The 12,645-nt window shown below is 42.0% G+C and overlaps 1 protein-coding gene across 2 annotated transcripts in view; it reads left to right on the top strand.

Annotated features, from left to right (window-relative positions):
- The first annotated feature begins 4,346 nt into the window (after positions 1 to 4,346).
- The window catches only part of LOC109889583 (transcriptional enhancer factor TEF-1-like), a 43,833-nt gene continuing 35,534 nt past the window's right edge, over positions 4,347 to 12,645 (top strand). The window contains exons 1-2 of one of the 2 annotated variants that reach the window (XM_020481130.2): positions 4,347 to 4,517; positions 4,946 to 5,051. The gene's annotated coding sequence lies outside the window, so the exon portion shown is untranslated. The remainder of the gene's footprint in view (positions 4,518 to 4,945; positions 5,052 to 12,645) is intronic. The other variant, XM_020481129.2, reaches the window with a different exon arrangement.

The following is a 12,645-nucleotide window of genomic DNA, read 5'->3' as shown; positions in this document are numbered from 1 at the left end:
GTCCCTGTAAGAATAGGGTAGAGCTGTCCTTTATTTTTCAGTTGAAGCCAGATGGCAGTCCGGCTAGTATGAAGCCACTATGACCATCATAACGTTAGTTTCCAATTGCTCTGCCTCTGACACATTCACTACTGAGCTATTATCACTAAAGCTAAGGGAGAGAGCTTTCAGTACATTTGAGTACACGTCCGCCCTATAGAGAGAAAATAACAGAAAACGACAGCAGAGTAATTGACTGGTCGTGTAAGGTGCCCTGACTGCTGAATACTAGTGTTACCCCCATTAGAGGGTAATTACCCCTATCTCTCTCCCTCTACATCCCTCTCCCCTTTTATTCCTTTCATTACTTTTCCTCACAGCAGAGCTAGTGCTTGTGCATCTGCCGAGTCTCTGCCTCTCGTACCTCACCTTTTAGCAGGCGTAAGAGTATAGAGAGTACAGCAGAGGAAGAGAAGGGTCCATTGGCAGAGATGTGAAGAAGAACATTTGATACCTTTGGCCTCCTTTATTTGCCTGTGAGGTTGATCATTCATTTTTGGAACAAGCTGAACACATGTAGGCTAAACACCATAATAACTCCATAGAAACGCACACAATGTCTGCTCTGTTAGGCCCGTTTCGCTAGGGGTCATGTAACCTGGCTGCCCTTTCTCCTTCAAGTGTTGGGATTTTCACATGCTGCTAAGAAAGCAGGGCCACATCAAAGGCTGAGGCATTCACCCGTAACATCACAAGCAGCCCTGTGGACTATGAATCAGAGAGACGATTGGTGCACAAACATTCATGTATTTACTGTGCATTTGGAAAGTATTCAGACCCCTTGACTTTTTCCACATTTTGATATGTTACAGCCTTTTTCTAAAAATGGATAACTTTTTCCTCATCAATCTACACTATCCCATAATGACAAAGTGAAAATTGGTAATTTATTAAAAATAAAAAGTACCTTATTTACATAAATATTCAGACCCATTGCAATGAGATTTGAATTTGAACTCCTGTGCATCCTGTTTCCATTGACCATCCTTGAGGCCCACACCTGTCTATATAAGAACCCCCACTTGACAGTGCATGTCAGAGCAAAAAATCAAGCCATGAGATATAAGGAATTGTCTGTAGAGGTCTGAGACAGGATTGTGTTGAGGCACAGATCGGGGGAAGGGTACCAGAAAATTTCAGCAGCATTGAAGGTCCCCAAGAACACAGTAGCCCCCATCGTTCTTAAATGGAAGTTGTTTGGAACCACCAACACTCTTCTTAGAGCAGGCTGCCCAGCCAAACTGAGCATTCGGGAGAAGGGCCTTGGTCAGGGAGGTGACCAAGAACCCGATGGTCACTCTGACAGAGTTCCTCTGTGAAGATGGGAGAACCTTCCAGAAGGAAAGCCATCTCTGCAGCACTCCAACAATCAGGCCTTAATGGCCAAGTGGCAAGACGGAAGCCACTCCTCAGTAAAAGGCACACGACCGCCTGCTTGGAGTTTTCCAGAAGTCACCTAAAGGACTCAGACCTTGAGAAATTAGATTCTCTGGCCTGATGAAACCAAGATTGAATGCTTTGGCCTGGAGGAAACTTGGCACCATCCCTACGGTGAAATGTGGTGGCAGCATCATGCTGTGGCGATGTTTTTCAGTGGCAGGGAGACTAGTCAGGTTTGAGGGAAAGACGAACGGCGCAAAGTACAGAGAGATCCTTGATGAAAACCTGCTCCAGAGCTCTCAGGACCTCCGACTGGGGAGAAGGTTCACCTTACAACAATACAACGACCCTAAGCACACAGCCAAAACAACACAGGAGTGGCTTCGGGACAAGTCTCTGAATGTCCTTGAGTGGCCCAGCCTTGAACCCGATCAAACATCTCTGGAGAGACCTGAAAATAGCTGTGCAGTGACGCTCCCCATCCAACCTGACAAAGCATGAGAGGATCTGCAGAGAAGAATGGGAGAAACTCCTGAAATACAGGTGTGCCAAGCTTGTAGCATCATACCCAGGAAGACTTGAGTCTGTAATCGCTGCCATAGGTGCTTCAACTAAGTACTGAGTAAAGGGTCTGAATTATTATGTAAATATGATATTTCATAGATTTTCTTGCAAAAAAAATACTAAAAGTGTTTTTGCTTTGTCATTATGGGGTATTGTCTGTAGATTGATGAGGGGGGGACAATTTAAGCAATTTTACTAAATAGGCCTTTAACATAACAACGTTTTAAAAAGTCAAGGGGTCTCAATACATTCCGAATGCACTGTATGTGTATAGTGACATCAACCCCTTCAAATGTCCCATTGAAAAGGCCTGCAGCTAACCAGTTTTTCTGTAACACAATCCACTAGAAGAACCACGACCATGAATGTACATACCCTTCAATGAAGTACACTTCATTTATCAGACCATATACATGGATGTGCATAGAGAATGCAGGTGCCATCTAAGTTATTGAAAGAGTGGATTATATGATCAATTTAAAACAATTAAATAAATCCTGCGTAGTCCACCCCGAGCTTTAAATGTCATAAAACTGTCATATGTTTGTCCCATCAGATGACCTTGTGGTATAACGACGGTGTAATAATGAAGTGAATTTATGCTGCCTGGAAAAAATAAGAAGTTAAACTATGCTCAATCACTGTATGGTTCAAATTCAAAAGACTGTCCCAGAGGCTCAATTGCCAATGACCTGAAAGCATTTGGATGCTCATGTATTGCCGCATCCCTTCCTGTCATTCTATTTACCCCGATCAACACTGCTTTCTTCTGACCACAAGATGGCGACTGCTCACATGCTGAGATCTAATTGACCAGCTCTTCTGTCGAAGGCAAATTATGTTCAAAACAAGTAGCCAGTTCATGATACTGCAGCCAAGGGACTGACACAGGCCGAGGCAGAGAAGAGGAAATGAAGGCAGAGCACTGTAGCATTTTTATTTTATACAATATAACGTTTATGATACAATATATAATGTTCTCCGTGTGTTTCATCCCCTGTCCATCCCCCTAAGTATTTAACTCCCAGGATCTATTATATTGGTGGCTGTTCTGGGAGATGGATTAGGAGAGATCATACGTCACCGGTATAGGGTAGTAAATCAGGCCAATTTAACCTCTGACCTCAGGGTGAGAGGGGTCAATTTAAGCCAGCAGAGACATTAAACATCAACACACTTATGATGGAGAGGCAAGCGTTTCTCTACTTAATCAGGACCGTTTTTAGTCATGTTTTTGGTTTCCATGAAAATTGCTCTGCATGTGTATTATATTGACAACGCAGCGTCATATCCTCTGTGCCTGTGTGTGCGTCCGTGCGGCGCGCTTCTATTTGCGTGTGTGTTTGTGTGAGTGTGATTGTGTGCAGGCGTGTATTGCTGAGCGATTTGAGAAATGGGGAGGACAATCTTATCTGTCCCCTGCTGTGGATAAAGAGACCGGCTCTGAGAGGGGTCAGGATGCCCTGGTGTCAGGTTGTGGCTGCTGACTCAGGTCATGACCCAGGAATACCTCTTGGCTTTGTGCCAAGACCCTCCTCATCTGAAGACATGGCTTAAGAGCCCCGGGGCTGAAACCTGAGCTGGGATGAGTTTCAAAAAACAACTCCTTAAAAGTCAGAGGCAGTGCTGCAAGGGTGCATATTAATTCATAAATGTTGGTATGATTAGATAGAGGTATAAACGTTTAACAAAAAAAAATGTCCTTAATCTAATTGTGATGATTTATCTCCTTGAAAGATGAGTTGGCTTTTACACGTTTGCAAACAAGTGGTTGTGAAACACTCCCTCTCCATTTATGACCTTACAGCCTTTTGTAATGGTCAAAAGTAATGATTTGGTCATCAGGTCAGCTGTAGGTACAGTTCCATCCACATGCTGCAGGATGGAAGGTTATAGACTTGACACCAACAGACATGCCATGATAATAACAATTCAGGTGCATTGCTGGGCAGCTTGAAAATCAGCTTTGACGGGAACGTTCTCTTTTCTGTTACAAAATAAATACCTACAACTGTTTTTTTTAGTTAAAGTTTTTTTTACAATGTCTATTTGGAAAGAAAGTTATCCTATTGATAGTATAATGCCAACCAACAGTCTTATTAGTTCGTGGATCATTCTTAGAATCAAAGTTGTATTTTTTTTCTAAACAGAAATATCAAAGAGAGTTAGTGGATAGTCTAGGTATAATATGCACAGATTTTTCGTTTTGTCTTTTGAAGGAAGTTTGGGCGCACTACTGTTCTTTTGTTGAGTGTGTACAGTCCCTCCCACCGGTCTGGCTCAATGGCTTCAGAGTTTAGAATGACGCCACTCACGCCCCGCCCCGAAAACTCAATCTTTGCGTTCATTTCATTCCTGCTCCCATTCCGCGCATACTTCGCATCCCTGTAGATACGCGGCGAATTTTACGCACTAGCCGGCTGGTTTGGAGAAAAAATACCTTGTCAGTTCTGAAAAAAAACATCTCAGTTCTTACAGCAAAATCTTAAAACAGCGTAAATTGTGACAATTAACCATTAATAGAGGTGTTTAAGGTAAGTTTCCAACTACTTTGTATGATAACTTACTGTGATGCGTTTGTAGGCAACTGGAAAATCAGTAGTCAGATTTAATTGGAAAATATTTAAGGATGACTATAGTATATATATAAAAAAAATATGTAGCCTATCTAATAGAAGTAGGCCACTGGTGAAATAGATTGTAGAAACTGCAAGCGTGTTATATTGGCTGGCTGAACTAGTATACATCGGAGATCCGTCGCTTTCACTTTGTGCCTAGACGTCGTCCGGCATTGCATGAAAATCTTTGACATTTAAAAATAAAAATAATAATCTGAAGACTCCTTTGTATATTGCGACGGCGCCACAGTACATCGTCGTATAATTACTGTAGAACACATATTGTTGCTTTTACATGATATAAGTTATTCAGACACTTTTGATTGTGTTTTCCCCCCCAATAGGGAGGGAGTTGCCGTCAAGGATATTTTGCTTTCCTAGCGCAAAAAAAAGCATACAAGTCAAGAGGACTTGTTGCATTTCGGGTTTTCATTTGGCCCTTTGACATCTGTAAGTACACATTTTATTCGTACAATATAACATGTCGATGATGTAATATTGTATCCTAATCAGTAACTTATTGCTTGGGGGAATTATTGTTGTGTGATATCTTTCTGTTTACAGTAGTGTTTGGATGTGTAAACAGTTTTGCAATCATATTCACCACCGAATGATATTTTATTAGAAGTTATTTTAAGATTTTCATATAGAAAACAAACATAATATCATTATTTTTACTAACTGGTACATTATGTGTGAAGGAGAAAGTCTATATTACAGAGGGCCTTTGCCTTCGTTAATGATTCATTCGACTAGGTACAAGTGTGTAATACAGCCTCTAACCCTCCTGTGATTTCATGAGTCCAAGAAGAAAATGGAAATCTTTTGTAATTTGGTTTATGAATGCTATGATAAGTACAGTGTTTCATTTAATTTAATCACCATTCTCTCATCAAAGAAAATATGCCTGCAATTATTCCATGAGCCCATGGATTAGATTGGAAGTTTGTTTTGATCATGTGTAAATCCAATTTTAATAACCTGCTGATTTTGAAACAATAATGTGAAACATCATCTCAATTAGATAATTAACAGATCTCTTTAGTGAAATACTGACTTGAGTCAAATGTGTTCAAGTATTCAGCTTTACTTGTTTTTATTTTTTTTCTCATATGATATGTTATGAAACTGTTTTTCAATCTGACAATTGGCATGTCACTAACGTTAATGTCATTATCACTTTCCTAAATTTGGACTTAGTTTTTAGATTGAAAATAAAGCTTGAAATAAATATTTTGTCTAGCCAAGAGGGGCTTCAAACCGCTTCTGAAATCAGAGGGGTGGGGGAGGTGCAAAACTCACCAGTTACTTCTGGGAGTGGAGGACTGTGGGTAACTTTGGAAGAGGGGAGGGATGGATGGATGGAGGGAAATAGGGTATTTTATTATCTTTGCTGGGTTCAGGCTGAGAGTATATGGACAGTGGCGTAGCGTAGTTTCGCGGGGCCCCCGGAAGGTCCGAGCAACAAAAATGTTTATTTTTTATTATTTAATTTTTTTTGCCATGTGGCAGAGAGAAACATTTGCAGTTTAATAGCTAATCTCATGCTATTTTACACATTTTTCCATGCGTCTGAGAGAAAATGTTCCAATTTTAAAGCTAATTTCCTGTAATTCTAAATATTTTGTTGGGGTGCCCCAACCTCTGGTTGGACCCCAACCCCAAAGGCTCGTGGGCCACCCCGCCTTACGTGGGCTGCAGGGATTGTGTGCTACGCCAGTGCGTATGAAACTGTTGAATCACCATGGGCAAACAGTCCTACTCTTCAGTCCGTTGACATCTGGTTTAGTACTTCAAGCACCTGTAGAAGAGGAAAAAAAATATGCAAATCCAGACGTTTGGTTTTACCCCTCCCTGCTGTGGAAATGTGGACTAACGACCATTTGTTCGGCTGTGTTTGCCCCTCACTGTCTAGGCCAGCCTATTGTTATGCCTGCAACAGGCAGTAGAGGCACCATATGGCTCCTGTGTGCCCAGTCGGTGCTATCTGCTTAATTTAGCTTATCAATGGCATTACAATATGGTAGATTTTTGAGTTTGCCAGCTATTTTCTCCTTGTTATTCTGTCTTTGTATAGGGAAAAGGGGGAAGGCCTGACACACCGAAGCATCCACAGCCTTAGAAAGTCACTTGGATAACTTGGCTCCCTAAATTACATCAGCCTATCTGAATCTATGTTAAATACCTGGACTTTATCCCAAACAACAACATGTTATATTGACATGTCTCTGAAGAACCATTGGTCTCGTCAGGATGTTATCAAATCAACAGGTGATTTGCGTTCTGAATGTGGGAATGATAGGCCTACACTGCTGTAACAAGAATCTCTCACCACTTCATCTGATTGCAAGTCATCATCCTTCTACTATTCTAAAATAGATTTAGTCTTAAACACTAGAAGTGACCATCTTAACTAAAAGCCATGGAAACGAAATAAGTTGTCAGTGGAAACGGTGTATCATTTGGTCCCTTTTTGTCATTCCTGTGTCTTATTCTCAGAGGAGTGAAAATGAATGCTGAGATAGATTGCCTGAGAGAAATATGTCTCATTTCTCTGGCCTGATAAGTTACCTTGTTATCTGATACTCGCAGGACACAAAATGTGCGGCGGCCACAGAGTAAGGCTGTATTTTTGGGAGGGATAGCCAATTCAACAGAAAGTAAATGGACTGTAAAAGAGAAGAAAGAAAATTAATATGTAATGACATTTGGGAGTGGGTTTGTTAGAGCAACAATGCGTGGTGCGGTGGGCTGGTGTGTCACAGGACTGGGGCAGAGGCACAGGGGGCAGGCTTTGTTTGGAGAGCAGGGGAACAATGGGCGTCCTCCAGGGGCATGGCTGCCTGGCTGCAGGAGGGCCGGCCGCTCTGCTGGCCTGTTCCCCGGGCCTCCCTCCGTGCCCTGAGGTAAACCCTGTGTCACAAAGGGAGCATTTCAGCACGGTCTGCTGCGCTGCACTTTCAGCCGCGCGCGGCCCCACAAAGCAGACGGTGGGTGCCACCAAAACCGTACAGCTGGCACTCAGCCAGTGACGTCATGGCAGTGGTGGCTGCAGCCGTGGGGAATCTCTGCCTGCCAGTTTCTTCTGGCTGCACTTTGGCCCTGTCCACCAACCATGGGACCACTGTAACTCCAGGGTTAGGACACACAAGACCACAGGGTTAGGAATGTAAAGAGGGTGACAGATAAGGGTGCTTTCATTATCCCTTCGAAATTAGTACCAACAGCCCTCACAACAACAAATGTTGTCCAAATGGAACAAGTTGAGGCGTGCCATCTATTTAATCAACGGGATTAAATATATTGCCCCATAAAGCTTTTTTTTTTTTTTAAATGTATACCATATTATACCACTTAAATTACTTAAATATACAATAGCTGCATCAGCGATTAACAGCTTCGTAATTCGAATCTGACAGCTGAAATGCTATCTTCCTTTTTGTTTTAAGTCTCTTTTCCAAAATAAAAATTCAGATAGCTGTTTAGGCTACAGATGATGGGTCCTACGACCGATGTGTCACGACAGCAATATGCAACCCATCCGTCATTACATGAGTCAGAACCTGAAGCTCAAACAAACCTCCTCAGAGTTCTTGGCTTCGGCTGAAACAGGAAATCCAGGCTCCAACTACTTCCTTTCCCTGGACTGACTACAATACAGTAGTAGTGGCAACATGTACTGATTATACCACAAGAAGGAAAAAAATACCTTATAGCTGATAAATTGAGTACAATTGTTGGTTCCTACAATGTTATATAGCATTAGGCACAATGCTACTACTTTATTTGGATTACTGTGGCCTACTGCATCGTTGGTTAAGTACTAACAGATAGGTAGCCTAGCGGTTATTAGCGTTGGTCCAGTACCCGAAAGGTCGCTGGTTTGAATCCCTGAGCCGACTACGTGAAAAATCTGTCAATGTGTCCTTGGGCAAGGCACTTAACACTAATTGCTCCTGAAAGTCTCTGAATAAGAGCGCCTGCTAAAATGGGGAATTTAACAGCTATGATACTTCAGTGAATATCTAGGCTCTTTTGACAAAAATATACTTTGCAAGAGGATTTAAATAAAAGATTCCCCCCCATCACACTAGGTTGCACTTTTGTCTGTAAATAAAAAGGTGTCTGACTATTTCAATAGAAGAGAAGGAAAACACAATTTGGGCTAAATTGAGTTTGTACATTTCGTTAGGTGGAGCTGAAACGGTCTCTTTGTTGGGTCCTGAGCACCGTGACTGTTTTCTAACAGAGGTTGTATCAGTGTTTAGCCTAGGGACACACAGGGTTCACATCCCCCCTTTGAAACCACATGCTCCTATCCTGCGGAGTGTCAAGGAAGGATTACACTTACACGCAGAAGGCTGCTCTGGAGTTCACACGTCTTGGAGCATGTTGATATTACTCCAATCCAGGCCTGTCTTTCCTGGTAGAGCCTGTTGTTGAGGGAGAGAGTGACGCCCCAGGAAGATGACAGATAACAGAGGGGTCTGACTCAGCAATATAGCCGCCTAAAAGGAAGAATAGGAGTTGCGCATATAGGAAACACAGCAGCAACACAATACCTGGAGGAAGTGGGCCTGCTCACAGATATATGGACAATACATGGGGGAAGCGGAGTCTTTTTGGCTGCTATTACCACGTGTTGCTTAAAGCTGAAAATTGCAGGAGATAGTTTGGAATTCTCGTGACAGAACGTTAACCGTTCAGCATATATATACGGGGCGGCAGGTAGCCTAGTGATTAGAGCGTTGGGCCATTAACCGAAAAGTTGGTGGATCGAATCCCCGAGCTGACAAGGTAAAAATCTGTTGTTCTGCCCCTGAACAAGGCCATTAACCCACTGTTCCCCGGTAGGACGTCATTGTAAATAAGAATTTGTTCTTAACTGACTTGCCTAGTTAAATAAAAAATAAAGAAATACAGTATTACTGTGGACCCCTTTCCATAGTTCACAGAGACGAGCCTCACTTGAACCAATTGAACCATTGGGCATCTGCACTGGCTGGCAGTCAGACAGCGAACAAAATAGTTTCCAGAGGGTTGCGTTTCACCTCCATGCCAGTAGGACTTAGGTGGGAGGGGATGACACTGCTGGAGGGGAGACAGACAAAACAACAAGCGCCCTCCTGTCTTCCCCATGTAGTGGGACTAGTGAAGTATCCTGATACTGGAGCTGTCAATCGGGGCCTGAACGCTAACAGAGTTACGCTGCTGCCAGGTTAGCTTGGGTTTACTGATTACTCTTCCTCCAGAGCCCGATAGCTGGACATTTTGTCAACAGTTCAGAAATGTAGAAGGAGGCCAAAAGAACTGGATGGCTAGTGTAGGCATGAGTGGGTCACCTAGTACTGTTGCTTTTTACATCTGAATTTGTATCTTATTTTCCCCCAACAAAATATATATATATATTTTTTTTTATACATAATTCTTTCATGAACCATTCATCAATTAAGTTGTTGCCTGGAAACAGCTACATGTTATTGCTTTAATGCAGTCAAAATTGATTTCCAATTTGTGTGTTGGGTTTGTTTTTATTAAAGAGATGCAGCGCCCCAGTGTTTTGTATCGTGATGTAGCAATAAGTAGACCATTCAAATTGCTGGGTTTCCCTAATACACGTTTAAAATGCTATTGCATCACGTTTCATCTATTGAAGTAAAATGTTTCAGCACTGTGTGTGATTGTTGGAAAATACAATATGTATATTTTTGTATCAATCTTTATATTGAACACAGGATTTCTATTTGATATTGCTGTTCCCAGTTTTCCAGCGTACAATGAATGTATCTGAAGTTTTCACTATTGTGCAGGCCACCTTGAACTGCATTGACTGAACTTGAACTGCATGACTCATCAGGGTAGAATTCAATTTAGCTCTATACAATTGATAGACATCAGACTCCAAAAAGAAGCTACATGCTGAGACTAATATTTGTGAAATTCACTTAAATGGATTCGTCTTCAGAGTGACTGTCAATAGGTTGTGCATCCTTGCCTTATACTATGTTGGATCCTATATCACGCAGGGTCATAGCTTGAGCCCTTTCTAAACCCTGGGTCTCTCTACTTTTATGTCGCTAATAAGAGCATTTCCATGGCGTTCAGTCAGGGCTTGTGGTATGTAGTAATCTGCTCAGACTTGACTGTTGAATGGACACTGGCATTTCCCCCTCTCACAGCCTGTGATAATTAGCTAGCGTGTTTTTGTATTCAATAGAAACCTCGGAGCACCACTCAGTGACTCTGTGAATAGCCCGGGTCTCAGCCTGTGTCTCTTATTAACAAGTGTGGCAACAGTCCTCTGACACATCAATGACCATGTTACTGCTGTCTTGTTACTGCTGTCTTACAGGACTGAGTCACCTGGTTAGGACTGGGGTTGGTTGGTGCTCTCTGTGGTGTTGAGGCAAAAGCAGAGAGCTACACCTCTGAGGATGGTGTTGTCATTTGTCATGTCATTTGGAGCTGTGATTGGACTGGAGCCTCATCCAGCCGTGCTCACTAAGGACCAGTCTCTTCTGGTAATGAGGATGTCTCTCTGTCTGGTGTTGGGAGAAGGAGGGCATGCTCATTATGGTTGAATATTTCCCCCGGTATTTTACAAATGTTCCATCCCGAGAATAAATCACTTTTCTCCCCGGTAACCCGGTATTTCCCGCCAAAACCGGAAGTGTCGTTCAAAAGCATTATAAAGCATATAAATATCTGGATTTGATTGGAGCTTTGATCAGCATGAACATTCAAACCTGATGCTACCTGAGCCTGATGCGCCATATACAGGGCCTTCGGAAAATATTCAGACCCCTTTTCCACATTTTGTTACATTACAGGCTACAGTCTTATTCTATATTGGATTAATCTACACAAATCTACACAATACCCCATAATGACAAAGCGAAAACTGTTTTTTAAACAAAAATACCTTATTTACGTAAGTATTCAGGCTCTTTGCTATGCGACTCGAAATTGAGCTCAGGTGCATCCTGTTTCCATTGATCATACTTGAGATGTTTCTACAGCTTGATTGTTGTCCACCTGTAGTAAATTCAATTGATTGGACATAATTTGGAAAGGCACACACCTGTCTATATAATGTCTCACAGTTGACAGTGCATGTCAGATTAAAAACAAAGCCATGAGTTCGAAGGAATTGTAGATCTGGGGAAGGGTACCAAAAAATGTCTGCAGCATTGAAGGTCCCCAAAAATGCAATGGCCTCCATCATAATTTTTTTAATTTTTTAAATTTAACAAGTTAAGTCAGTTTTCAATGACGGCCTACCAGAAGGCCAAAGGCCTCCTGTGGGGACAGGGGCTTGGATTAAAAATACAAAATAAAAATATATAGGACAAAACACACATCACAACAAGAGAGACACCACAACACTACATAAAGAGAGACCTAAGGCAACAACATAGCATGGCAGCAACACATGAAAACAACATGGTAGCAACACAACATGGCAGCAGCATAACATGGTAGCAGCACAAAACATGGGACAAAGATTATTGGGCACAGACAACAGCACAAAGGGCAAGAAGGTAGATACAACAATGCATCACACAAATCAGCCACAACTGTCAGTAAGAGTGTCAATGATTGAGCCTTTGAATGAAGAGATGGAGATAAAACTGTCCAGTTTGAGTGTTTGTTGCAGCTCATTCCAGTCGCTAGCTGCAGTGAACTGAAAAGAGGAGCAACCCAGGGATGTGTGTGCTTAGGGGACCTTTAACAGAACGTGACTGACAGAATGCGTGTTGTATGTGGAGGATGAGCCTTCTTAAATGGAAAAAGTTTGGAACCACCAAAACTCTCCATACAGCAGGCCGTAGATGTAGATGTATGCTCTCTGGGGAAATAAATGAAACTAGCTCCAGTAGGCTAATCTATATTACTGTATTGTATTATACTGTATTATATGGACTGGAATGACACACATCTTTCAAACTATGATAAAACAGAAGAGAGCATCCAATTTTGGTGCAGCACAAGTAGGCTATAGGCTAGCGAATTTGATTTTAATTTTGAAATATAATAGGGCCAA

The sequence above is a fragment of the Oncorhynchus kisutch genome, linkage group LG4, assembly GCF_002021735.2.
Source record: "Oncorhynchus kisutch isolate 150728-3 linkage group LG4, Okis_V2, whole genome shotgun sequence".
Lineage (NCBI taxonomy): Eukaryota > Metazoa > Chordata > Actinopteri > Salmoniformes > Salmonidae > Oncorhynchus > Oncorhynchus kisutch.
The sequence above is the reverse complement of the archived record's forward strand: the minus strand, read 5'-3'. Positions and strand labels throughout refer to the sequence as shown.